This window comes from Corvus brachyrhynchos, unplaced genomic scaffold, assembly GCF_000691975.1.
Source record: "Corvus brachyrhynchos isolate BGI_N302 unplaced genomic scaffold, ASM69197v1 scaffold92, whole genome shotgun sequence".
Lineage (NCBI taxonomy): Eukaryota > Metazoa > Chordata > Aves > Passeriformes > Corvidae > Corvus > Corvus brachyrhynchos.
The window spans coordinates 3,314,702-3,326,533 of record NW_008236973.1 but is presented as its reverse complement, the minus strand read 5'-3'; the positions used below and the strand labels follow the sequence as shown (position 1 = coordinate 3,326,533).

Sequence of the window (11,832 nt, the reverse complement as noted above, 5' to 3'; positions counted from 1 at the left end):
GAATGCCTTTAATGTGAAATGGAGTTTATTTCCAGTCTCATTCCTGTTGGCATAAGTGTAATGAAAAGACATAGAAACTTCACACTCTCAGGAGTTCCAGGAGCTCCTTTTGCAAACGAAGTGGTTTCACCCTTCATTTCTGGGGCACTGACCCAGCTCATAAACTGTGTAATAAGACGTAATAAACTGTGACCTAAAATTAAGCAAAACAAGGAAATCAAGGTATAACAGGCCACTTTCAATTCAAGCATCACTGGTAATAAATGCGTGCATATATGTGCGTTTGTGTAAGATCTCTTTAAACTCACACTAACAAATCCTCTTGGTGCAAACCTTAATGTAACAGATATTACACAGAATGTTTTTGAAAACAGAACCATTATAATTATAATTGGTAAAAAAGAAGCCAGCAAAATGCAGGTAAATAAGAAAATTCACATGTGGGTTTAAATTTTTAGAAATTAACTTTTTACACATGGGAAAAAGCAAAATCAAGCTTTCTTTAGCAAGGACCATTATTCAAAGGACAAATTATTCTGGGCCACAAGTGCCATCTGCTACTATTACAGCAAGGGAAAGAAAAATGTAGTCACTTTCTGCTTTGAAAGTGCTTATTCTCCTCTCTTGTGATGCTCAGCGGTGATGATAATTTTGCATTTTTCAGTCTGTCCCCTATCAGGGCACAAAACCTGCTGCTTACACAGGAGAAAGGAAATCCAGCAAAGGTTTCCAGCAGAACAGCTCTGGTGAGAGGAAGCCGAGACTGGTAGGTGGCTATAGGGCTGCATGTTAGGATATAAAAGCATGAAGAGATTGTGTTGGAACTGAAATCAAGGAGTACACACCATCCAGCCAGTTATGAGAACAACATTACACACTTACAACATAAGAGTTCTGAAACTACCTACTTTCTGAAATGCTAAGAGAAAAATAAATGGATTTCACAGTTTAAGCAACTGCTCTACTCATACAAATGTAGGTCAAAAAGAAATGAAGTTACAGTACCAGTGCAGGAATCACAGGAGTGTAAAACAAAGGTTATTCACAGGCTTAATTCAAACAACAGCTATTTTAAAAAGGGCAAATTAAGAAATGCATTTTACTACACAGACAAAATGTTATTTAATAAAATATCCAGTAAACAGATTGCTACATGCTGGGTCACAATATCAGGTTGTTTGATAAGGCACATCACTCTAAATGTCGTATTGTGCATCTGAGCTTGCTTTCAAGACTGCATCAAAGAGTGACTGCCACAGTACAGCATGTCCTGACGTCACAGCTCTGCAGTTCCACTCCTCGCCAGACACTGGGGAGCATCTATCAGGTAGACTCTTCTGTCTTCAAAGTGCCTCTTCCCATGAGAAATGCACCTGGGGTTTGCCACTCCCCAGAGGATTTGCCTGACATCTGTCCATCCATCCATCCATCCATCCATGCTACACTGTATATTAATCTTTTCTTCCAGCTACTAGCAAGGTATCCTGCAAAACTTTTCCCACCCCCCAAAGCACAGCTACCACTGGTACATCCCATCCAGGATGCTGCCTTTCAGTGAACCACCTTCTTACTGAATCTCAAGAGGCTTTAAGTTATTTTTACAGTTATCACAAGAACCGTTTGATTCTTCTAATCATCCAGAGGACCACAGTGTGTATAAGAAGTCTAGTTTGCCTAGCTGACATTCTTCAAATAGTAGCAGAATATCCATAAGCTTATCCAAGAATGACTGCATTTTGGTTCATACAGAGGTTCTCAGGAGCACTGATTCTTTTACCTTCTTTCATGATTTTTTTTTTAGGCACTCATTACATAGCTGTATGTTTCAACCATTTATCATGAGCATTTCTATTTCATGAGACAACCGTTTGCATTTTAATTTAGCAACATTTTGTACAGAACACACATTAATTACACATTAATAAATGTTACTAGTTTTAAGTTCTGTATGTCAATCATTGCCAAATCAGCTCAAGAAAGGGTTCTTGGCTACACAGGCTGAAGAGCAACAGAGGTGGCTGGATGTCATCCTAGCTGCATCACTTACTTGGTTGCTACTTTCTGCAGCCTGAAGAAGGACTCCAACTGTTTATTAACGCATATATGTGTCCTCAGATCCAAAGCTGTGCTAACAGAAATTGGCACTTCTCCATTGAAGTCAGCTGAATGTTTGTAACAAATGAACAGCTCCTCCACAGCAAGCAAAATTCTGCCTTCCTTTATGTATCATCCCACATGCCCATAGGATTTTACCTACGTGATTAAAAGAGAATGACTCACAATAGTGGCTGCAGGGTCTCCAAAGCCAGTCCCGGCTTCCTCTGTTGTGCTCTACCCTCCTTCCCGCTGACCTTGTTTGTGTGGCCAAAAGCAAGACAAGAAACCCTTGGCTGATAGTAAAGGTAATACTATTTCATAATACAATCACAAGTTTATCCTTGGAATTCACAGCACTTCCAACATGCAGACTCAAGCTAAATGAATTTGGTGTCAATGTCGTGTTCCTGGGACAGGAACAGTCAAAACATTTAATTCCTAACAGCAGCAGGTTCATAGAAGTCTGTAATAAATACATTGCATATACTATCTATTCACCTGAATACTGTGTAAAATTTTAAAAAGGGAATTGCCATGTGAATTTAATAGACAATACAGGACCTTACTGCTTCATACATAATTTAGTTTCAGAACTAAAAGAGCTTTCATGAACTCAAGTAAAAAGCAAGTTTCTCTTCCACTTTTAATTTAAAATCTCTCCAGGCTTGTAAGCCCACATGAGAGAAAAAATTAACGTCACTTCAGAATTCTCAAAAATAGCAGTTTATGCATTCAAATATGCAAGTTTTTTCCCAGGCTCAAAATGTTTTCATCATTTTTGATACATCTCCAAGTGAAAAAAAAACCAACTGAGTTATAGAAGTGTGGCTTTTCATGTGTTTAATAAGGTGGGGGGTGGCAGTGAGCCTGTATACTAACATGAGAGAATCACTGTTTAAACCCCTGACAACAGATGCACTGCAGCTCTCCTTTATCTTGGATTTGCACTGAAAATAATCACCCTTGATAGCTCCATCTTGTAAATTCAGACTACACTTGGGCGCATAATGGAATGCCTGAATAAAGGGGATCCACTACCACCTTGTGCAGCTTCCCTGCTCTCCCCTGAGTCTGCCCACCATCCAGACAGGCAGGTGGGTATCGCAGCACAACTCCGAGCACTGAGGAGAAGGGTTTTTCTACCTGGGAAGAAAAGCTACAACGGCCTTTTGCATTTGCATTTTTCTCTAGTTAGTAATCTGCTCTTCACCTAAACATAAGATGTGAGTAGCCTAGGTATGAGATGACAAGTTTGGTGTTGAAGCATGCCATTCCCATGAGATTTTCTCTTCAAAGCCATAGTTTATATTTATGCCAGGCAGTACCTGAAAATCCTACTGTACCAACTACCTGTATGGGCATGGCAGTTAATGTGACAGGCTTTGTACAGCTGAAAACAAACACAAAGATAAAAATTGGATCAGATTGCAGAAAAAAAACTATACTACACAAGAGTATGCCCAGCATGATTATATTATAGTCAGAGCAATGTAACTGAATTAATTTCCAGTTCCTAGAAGTGTGCTGGAGTCCCCACAGAGGTGTAAGAATTAAAAAGGCTATAAGAATATTGCAATTGTTGTCTTCAACCTTCAGGCTACTATGATCTGAGAAGGCTTCATCCTCCATGCATGAGCACAGTGATCATTCTGCTCTAGTGGTGCACTGCCGGGTGCCACTTCAGGTGCACACCTCACCTTACCCAGGAGTATTGTGTAGGAACTGTGGATGTAAAATTTAAGGATGATTAGGACTACTGGGAACAGATTCTCACGCAGTCCCAGTCCCAGTTCTGTGCCTCCATCCTTTTGGTTTACCTGTCTAGCACACATTAAGAGTGTATAACAACAAGCCAGCCAGTGCTCATTCCCATAGAAGACTCTCAAGAATACATGCTTGAAAGGATCATACAACCCTAGGACAGTTCAAGTTGGAAGGTACCTCAGAAAGTCTGTCTGTAGTCCGCTCTACTGCTCAAAGCAGGGCCAGCTTTGAGGTCAGACCATGTTGCTCAAGAGGGTCTTAAAAACCTACAAGGATGAAGACTACTCAACTTCAGCTCTGGAGGCTTCAGCGCAGAAAAGACATGGACCTGTTGGAGCAGGTCCAGAGAAGGGGCACAGGAGTGACCAGGGGAACATCATCTCTGCTATAGCAGACTGAGAGATGGGCTTTTCAGCCTGGAGAAGAGGAGGTTCTGGGGAGAGTTTATAGCAGTCTTCCAGTACCTAAAAGGGGCTACAAGAGAGCTGGAGAGGGACATTTTACAAGGGCACGCAGTGATAGGAAAAGGGGGAATAGCTTCAAACTGAAAGAGGTTTAGAGTTAGAAAAGTTTAGATTAGGAATAAATTCTTTACTGTGAGGATGGTGGAAAGACTGCAACTGGTTGTCCAGAGAAATTGTGGATACCCCATTCCTTGAAGAATTCAAGGCCAGGCTGAATGAGGCTTTGTGCAATCTGGTCTAGTGGAAGGAGCTTTTGAACAAATTCAAACACAAAAAAGAAGCCCCCAGAGGAAGCAAGAACATGCGCACATTGCCAACTCATGAACCTAACAAAAAAGTAACCGAGTTCCTCAGTCTTCTCCACGTCCTGGGAAACCACTTTCTGGAGAGGAACCACATTTTCCTTAGTCTTCCTTTTATCACCCACATACCTACAGAAGGTTTTTTTTTGTTGCCCTCGATGTCCCTGTCCAGCTTTAATTCTATCAGGGCTTTACCTTACCTAACCCTATCCCTGGCTGCTTGGACAACCTCAGTGTATTCCTCTCAAGCTATCTATCCTTGCTTCCATCCTCTGTAGGCTTCCTTTTTTTTTTTTTTGACTTTGTCCAGGAGCTGCTTGTTCATCCACATAGGCCGCCTGGCATTTTTGCCTGACTTCTCTTTTGGGATACATTGCTCTTGGTCGTGGAAGAGGCAATCTTGAGTATCAACCAGTTTTTCTTGGACCCCTCTTCCCTCCAGGGCTTTATCCCACAGTACTCTACTGAGCAGATCCCTGAAGAGGCCAAGGTCAGCTCTCCTGATGAGCAGGGTAGTGAACTTGCTGTGTGCCCTCCTCACTGACCTAAGGATCTTAAACTTCACTGTTTCATGGTCGCTGCAGCCAAGCTGAATTATGCTGTATCAGTCACTAGAAACATATACTGATGTATTTCTGTGTGCCCAGTGTTTTCCTTTTCTCTTCACTGATACCAAGACTTCACTGAACTCCCACTCAGTTATTGTCCCTATTAAGTGTGCCAGAATGGCATTGCAGTAGAAAAAAAAACCAAGTCATTAGAATGGAGATTGGTTGTAAACTTATTTTTAAGCCCATTTATATACACCTATCTCACAAAGGAGGTGATGATAGTATGTTCAGGAGTGCATTAATTGTAAGAGCTATATAAGAAACATGCACTGCAGGTTACCTGACTACATCATATATAGTTTCCATGAAGAGTACAACTTAATCAAGACCTTGTTTATTTTTGCTGTAGGTATCGCAATGACTTTGTTGGGTATTCATTTAATAGGGTTCACAGCAACACAACTCACCACTGAAATGGATACTGAATAGCAAATAAAATTTTCTCCATGAGTTCAAGTTTACCCCAATATGGAATAAATGCAGAAGAAGCTATTCATACAAAGGGCGCTTTTTTTCCCTAGCACTTGGTAAACACATTGCTGTATTTCATGAAAACCAAAACATTTTCTTACTCAGGTGTTACATAAAATACCATAATACCCAAAAAGCATCATAATCCTGAAGCGAATGTGCATAAGTTTTAACACTCATAAGTTCAGGAGGATTCTTTCATCCTTTGCACTTAAAAACATAAATACAGATGGTGTATTACATCAAAGGTTTGTACATTTGTACCTTTGCAAGAAGATGTTGGCTATTACTGGTTTGAGACAAAATATTACAGTTCTACTATCTTCTCTCTGAGATGCTCTTTTCTCACATATATATCTTGGTCATAATAAGTTAATTACCTAATAGGACTTTTCCCTGGTAAGTAGAGATTTTGTCTCTTTGAGGTCAATGGAGAACACAAGACATAAAATCTATTTGTTACTAATGTATTTCTTCCAGCCCTCATAAGCTGAATTATCTTTTTTTCCAAAGTGAACAGAGCATTAGCACTTTCTTTCTAAAAATGATTCATTTATAACCCAAATATTCAATACCACTCATGTTTGATCATCAAGTCATCAACACCATCTGGTTTTCAAGTAATTTCCTATTGGGCATTAATGGTCAGGTTTCAAGGAAAAAGAGAAAAAGTCATCCATGTAAAGATTCTCAGCTTGCTCTAGAGTTGCTAATTTCTAATTTGATCACATAGACTGTACAAATGCATATACATATACACATGCATATGTATGCATGTATACCTCTATGTACATACAGTTTCTGTACAGGAAGGTGGCAGTTTTTGTGCTCCGAGCTTCTCATTTTACTTCGCATTAGCTGCATTTTTTAAAATTTGAACACTCTGGACTCTCTCTTCTTCTGTCTTGATAAAACATTCTTCTTTCTTTTCCCATTCCTTTGTGTTTCTTAATCAGTCACAAGCAATTTTTTCCACATCTTTTTTGCAACCATAATCTACATTCAAACTATGCTACAATGAAACTCTGAATGTCACCTTATTGGTATCCCTTACGTATGATTTAATGACTTGTGAAAACACCAGTAAATATCTTTAGCATTCCAAAGTAATATATCAAAATATTCAAAATAAGAATGTCATTCTCAACAGCATACAGTGTTATGAGCCCCTCCAAGCTAAAGCTCAAATTTTCTCACTCGGGCAAAATTTCAAAAGTTATCAAAATGCCTCTAACAAGAGTAGATGCTGCTGTGCAACTACATGAACCATACTAGCAATGCATATTAAAAGTAACTCGTAATTTTTTTTTTTTTTTAAGTTAGCTAAATATATATTAGGATATTTCATCCAACAAAACTAGCTTATTGCAGAACAACAAACAAGCAAGTGTGTGCTGCTTTCCAATTCACTCATCATTTGGTCAGCCCACTCCAGGAAAATCAATCCGTGCAGTTTGTCTACAAACCGCATTACGCACTAAGTCACAGTTCAGAGGATTAATGCTTAGAAGGAAGGAGAAAACACCATGCATCAAAGAAAAACTGGGGAAAATGTCATCTGTTGAGAAACGGCAGTGGAACTTTCCTGTATGTTTGAATGTCCAATTGCAGCCCTGACGCGGTGCCATGCAGCAGGGAGGGAGAAGCCAGGCGAGCATCTAATGGCACATCCGCACCCGGAGCAGAGCGAGATCTTCAGGTGGAGAGCAAATATGCCTGCTCTTTATAACTCCCTTACACCACCACCAGAGTTTGTATTAACATTACCAATGCAAGACTGTTATTCTAGCGAGGCAAGAAGCAAGATATGGCCTGCTCATGCTGCAGGTTTAATACACTTGTTACAGTGATTCTGTATTCCCTAATGCTGCCCCCAAATTTGTCATTTAAAGGATCCTGCCAGTTTCAAGTGTTAGAAATAGCATCAGTTGTACAATTAATCCCAACGATCCCACCTTTGAGCTGTTTATAAACACACAAATGGGGCCAAGTGCTTGTCACATTACCAACAATCTAAGGATCATCACCTTGCATAGAACAGACAGTAGAAAATCGGTCCTAGACTGGGCCCTCCAACAAATGGGGCTGGAGCTGCATAGGGCAGATCTATGTGGCCTGCCTTACAGCAGCCTGAAGGCTCTCTACTTCACACTCACCTGGAGGGGAAAAAGTACAGCTGAGAACTCATGACACAAGGACATCTCGAGGAAGCAGCACTGTCCATCCTTGGACCTCGGCTAACCTTTCATCTCTGCGAGACCCTCCTATGCTGGAATCATCTTCAATGCTCATTTTAAGCCTGTTTTAGGGAAATGGTATAAGATGCACAGAGGGTATACCATGAAGACACTGATTCTTATTAATCCATTTTATAAGGAAGAAAATAGAAAATAAGCAAATCTGTGATGTTCATTGCCCAGTTACTCTTCTTTCATGCCACTTACAGACAGTATTTAATAAATCTTCAGGGAATTTGCCTGACTAGGAACTGCATAAAGAATGACTTATCCAGAAACATACTGCATGTTTAAGTCTGATGTGACAATATTCCTGGGACCATGCTATAGCATGCTACCTTGCAGTAGGAATTAATCCATAAAATTCATTACACTTCTGCTGACGAAGCAGTGGTAACTTCAGAGTCTTTTTCACACAAAAAGGCAAAGATTTGAAATATTGTTCAACACAATATTTTTTGAACAGCCTATTAAATAGATTTTGGACTAAAAACATACTTTCAAACTTAATTACTTAATTACTAATTTTTGCAATATGGTAAAAATTTCTCGGCTTAAGTAGGAACATGGTAACAAGTTGTCTTTGCCTTAAACAAAAGCACTACTCACGATGTTACAACCTGTCTTATTGCAAAAAGTACTTACAGGTGATCTATATCTACCTGATGCACTGCATCTCAGTCACAGGTGATATTTCAGAGTTCACCTTTGAAACACTACCTTACATTAAAAGACAGCAAGCTGGTTAAAATTGAGTTGGGGCATGAGCACAAACACCGAATAGAAATAAAATCATCACCAAACTTCAGAGCAAACAAGTAAATAATTAGAAAAATATGGTCTCTAGGTATTCCACTGTAACCAATTTACCCTTTTTACTGTTTTAATATCTCTCTCAACTTTAATAACATCATGCTGTTACAAATTCAAATGCTAATCTGCCAGCATATTTCTGACTCCGTCAAAACCAACTGCAAAATTCCACACGGAGCTGAGAAAGGCCAGGATATCATTCCTTTCTATCAGGCATCACAGGAATAGGAAAAGGTGGGGTCTATATCTTTAGGGTTTTGCGTTTGCTAACACACAATAAACAATACATGCAATATCGAACCAAAGCCAACACATCTGTGACTACAACTACAAATCAAATTCAATACTGATAATCATTGCTCCGCTTATTTTTCAGTTGTCAGGCTAGAAAATACCCATTTGAGTGTATACAAATCTTATTGTATATTTATATATAAACACATACATATATTCACCTTATTTAGAATAAAACCAGGTATTAAAAAAAATTCTACATCTTGTCTCCTAAAAACAATATGCTTAAAATAATAATGAGCCAGCTGGAAACACTAGTGATCAGACAATAACTGAATGGACTATTTCATGGCTTTTACAATTTTTAAGCTGATTAACGTCAGTTATGATGGGTAGTACAAAATCTGTTCGGTCATCTCAACGCTTCAGATATTTAATCACCCCTACACATATCTCTTGATACTTAAAGTTTTCTGAAAACCACATTAATTTGCCACATTTCATCCAGTGCTATAAATAACAGTTTGGTTTACTGTGAAATAATTAACACTTAATGGCAAAGCCTCCATAACTGTCTCACCCACTAGCTCCAGCCAGCTGGGAGAGGGGCAGAAGATGTGCACTGCTGTTAATTTGGAAGGGAACATGTGACACAACCTGACATATCAAAGTGTGAAGAGGTTCTTTGCCACTTAGTTAAAAACAAGTGTACTGACTGAGGGGGAAAAAAAAAAAAAAAGATGAAGAGGACTTGGAGGTTGTTTTATTTCCACATAATTATATGCATAAGGGAAACAGAGCTATAGCCATTTTTAAATGTGTAAGAGTTTCCCCCTCCTCCTCTCTCTTCCCTTGCTGTTCAGAGCTGTTGAGTAACAGACATTTCAGAGCGTGCATGGGGAAGTAAACAAATGCATTGCTACTGTAGTTGCAGGGCAAGGAAACATTGATGTCACTGCTGTTATAATCACATTAGTAGCGTGTGTTAACGGTAATGTCATGTTTGATCAACTAGTCAGGTGAAGAGCCCTACGAAATACAAACGGAACAGAAGCACAAACCAAAATGGCAAGAGAATCGACTTCCGAACAGTTTCCTCCGCGTACAGAGCCCTGTTGCAGAGGTGAGCTTTCGGTCAGCAGTACTCAATGTCAAATTATCCAGAATCACACGATTACACTTTGCAGTTGGCTAGGTCCCTGTTCGCCGGCTTTAAATGTGAATTTGATTTTTCTCCTATTCCCCACTGGGTACACGCACCCACACTCTGCAGCATCCGAATACATCCCGCCAGGGATAACGCATGCAGCTAGAGTTTGCTCCTATTCCTGACAGCTTGTCTGTCAAGGACAGAAACAGTTACAGCCCAAGTGTTTGGGACCATTTATCTTTCAGCAGGTCTTTTCCACTTTCAACACAATGTGTTGCTGTCTCTCTGCTTCAGCACAGGGTATTCAGTACAACCAAACAATAAGAGCAGAAACAGCCAACAACAAATTCTCTCAGGTGGGAAAACGGCTGGGCAGGATACATCCCCTCTTGTGTCCCAACACGGTCAGCACATACACGGTCATCAATTGTGTACTTTTTATCAACATTTTCTGAAATTGCCCACCTTCAGCACGTAAGGGATAACCCTTGAGCGTTAACCCTTTTAGAGAGAGTAGGACATAGGAAATGCAGTGTCAGTGAGACCAGACAAAGAGCGCTACCATCCAGAACTTCCCATGCACATTTTTCTGTCATCTTCCCCACTTCCTTCCGTCAACCTGGCCCTAGAAAGGAGAAACTCATCCTGCTTTACATCCCCTCACCGAAGTCTGCCTGCTGGCACTGGCCGGATACCTGACGTCTTTTCCTTCCTTCATTGTCTGTAACTTCCCGATTTGCCCCCGGGCTGATGAAGCATTGACTTTCCCCCATCCCCTGGGCTCACCTTTTAGGTCTGCCTGGCGGCGCAGCCACCGCCTGCATACCAATGTGGGGCCGCAAAGGCAGCGCGGCGGCCGCCCTCCGGCACCCGCACCGGCACCCGCGCCCGGCCGCTCCCGCGGGCGCGCTGCCTTTTGCGCGTTGTCACCTCGAAAAATTTAAAGCGGGGGGACACGGGGACGGGGGCAGGCAAAATTTATCCCGGCCAGCAGGACAGGTCCTGCATGTCCCCAAGGGACACGCATGCCTGCGTGCAGCAGGCACTCAGGCACGCACATCCACTAGTGTGTGTGTACGCGGCGTGTGTATGGAGCGCCTGTGCCACATCCATGTGCGTGCGTGTGCGAGTGCGTGTGTGTGTGTGTGTTTGCGTGTGCGAAGGGAGGGCAGCGGAGCGGGAGGGCAGCGGAGCGGGAGGGACGGAGGCAACCCCGCCGCACCCGCGCATCCCCCTCGCCGCGGAGAGCGGAGACTCACCGGGTCACCCTGGTCTCTGAAGGTCAAGCTCAGGTTGGTTTCTTGATCGCAGTTGTCCTCCGGGCTCTTTCGGCTTGGTCCTTCGTTCGCTTTTTTTTTTTTTTTTTTTTTTTTTTTTTTTTTTTTTTTTTTTTTTTTTTGAGCGGCCGAGCGTTGCGTTTTCTCGGTGACATTAAACGATTCTGTAGGAGGCACAGAAAAAAAACCCCAAACCCAGCAGAGCGAGAGGCTTTGAAGCAAATATCCCCAAAAGTGACCCGCAGCCCCGGCCCCGCGGCGCCGCTCAGATCCCATGGTCGCAATCCACATCGCGGCAGATGTACCACAGAATCACGTAGAGGATCAGCAGGATGGCGAAGATGAACAAAGCCACCAGGATAGCCTTGGTCACCGGAGAGATGAGGGACTGCATGTCACCCGCGGACCGCCG

General features: G+C 41.6%; 1 protein-coding gene and 1 long non-coding RNA gene across 3 annotated transcripts in view; one reads left to right on the top strand and one right to left on the bottom strand.

Moving 5' to 3' along the window:
- Positions 1-11,518, bottom strand: part of DHRSX (dehydrogenase/reductase X-linked) — a 202,795-nt gene extending 191,277 nt beyond the window's left edge. The window contains exons 1-2 of one of the 2 annotated variants that reach the window (XM_017728548.1): positions 11,403-11,518; positions 7,866-8,008 (exon numbers count right to left, since the gene is read on the bottom strand). The gene's annotated coding sequence lies outside the window, so the exon portion shown is untranslated. The remainder of the gene's footprint in view (positions 1-7,865; positions 8,009-11,402) is intronic. The other variant, XM_008629328.2, reaches the window with a different exon arrangement.
- The window catches only part of LOC108445277, a 26,144-nt gene continuing 22,332 nt past the window's right edge, over positions 8,021-11,832 (top strand). The window contains exon 1 of the long non-coding RNA XR_001860083.1: positions 8,021-11,435. This is a non-coding gene — a long non-coding RNA (uncharacterized LOC108445277). The remainder of the gene's footprint in view (positions 11,436-11,832) is intronic.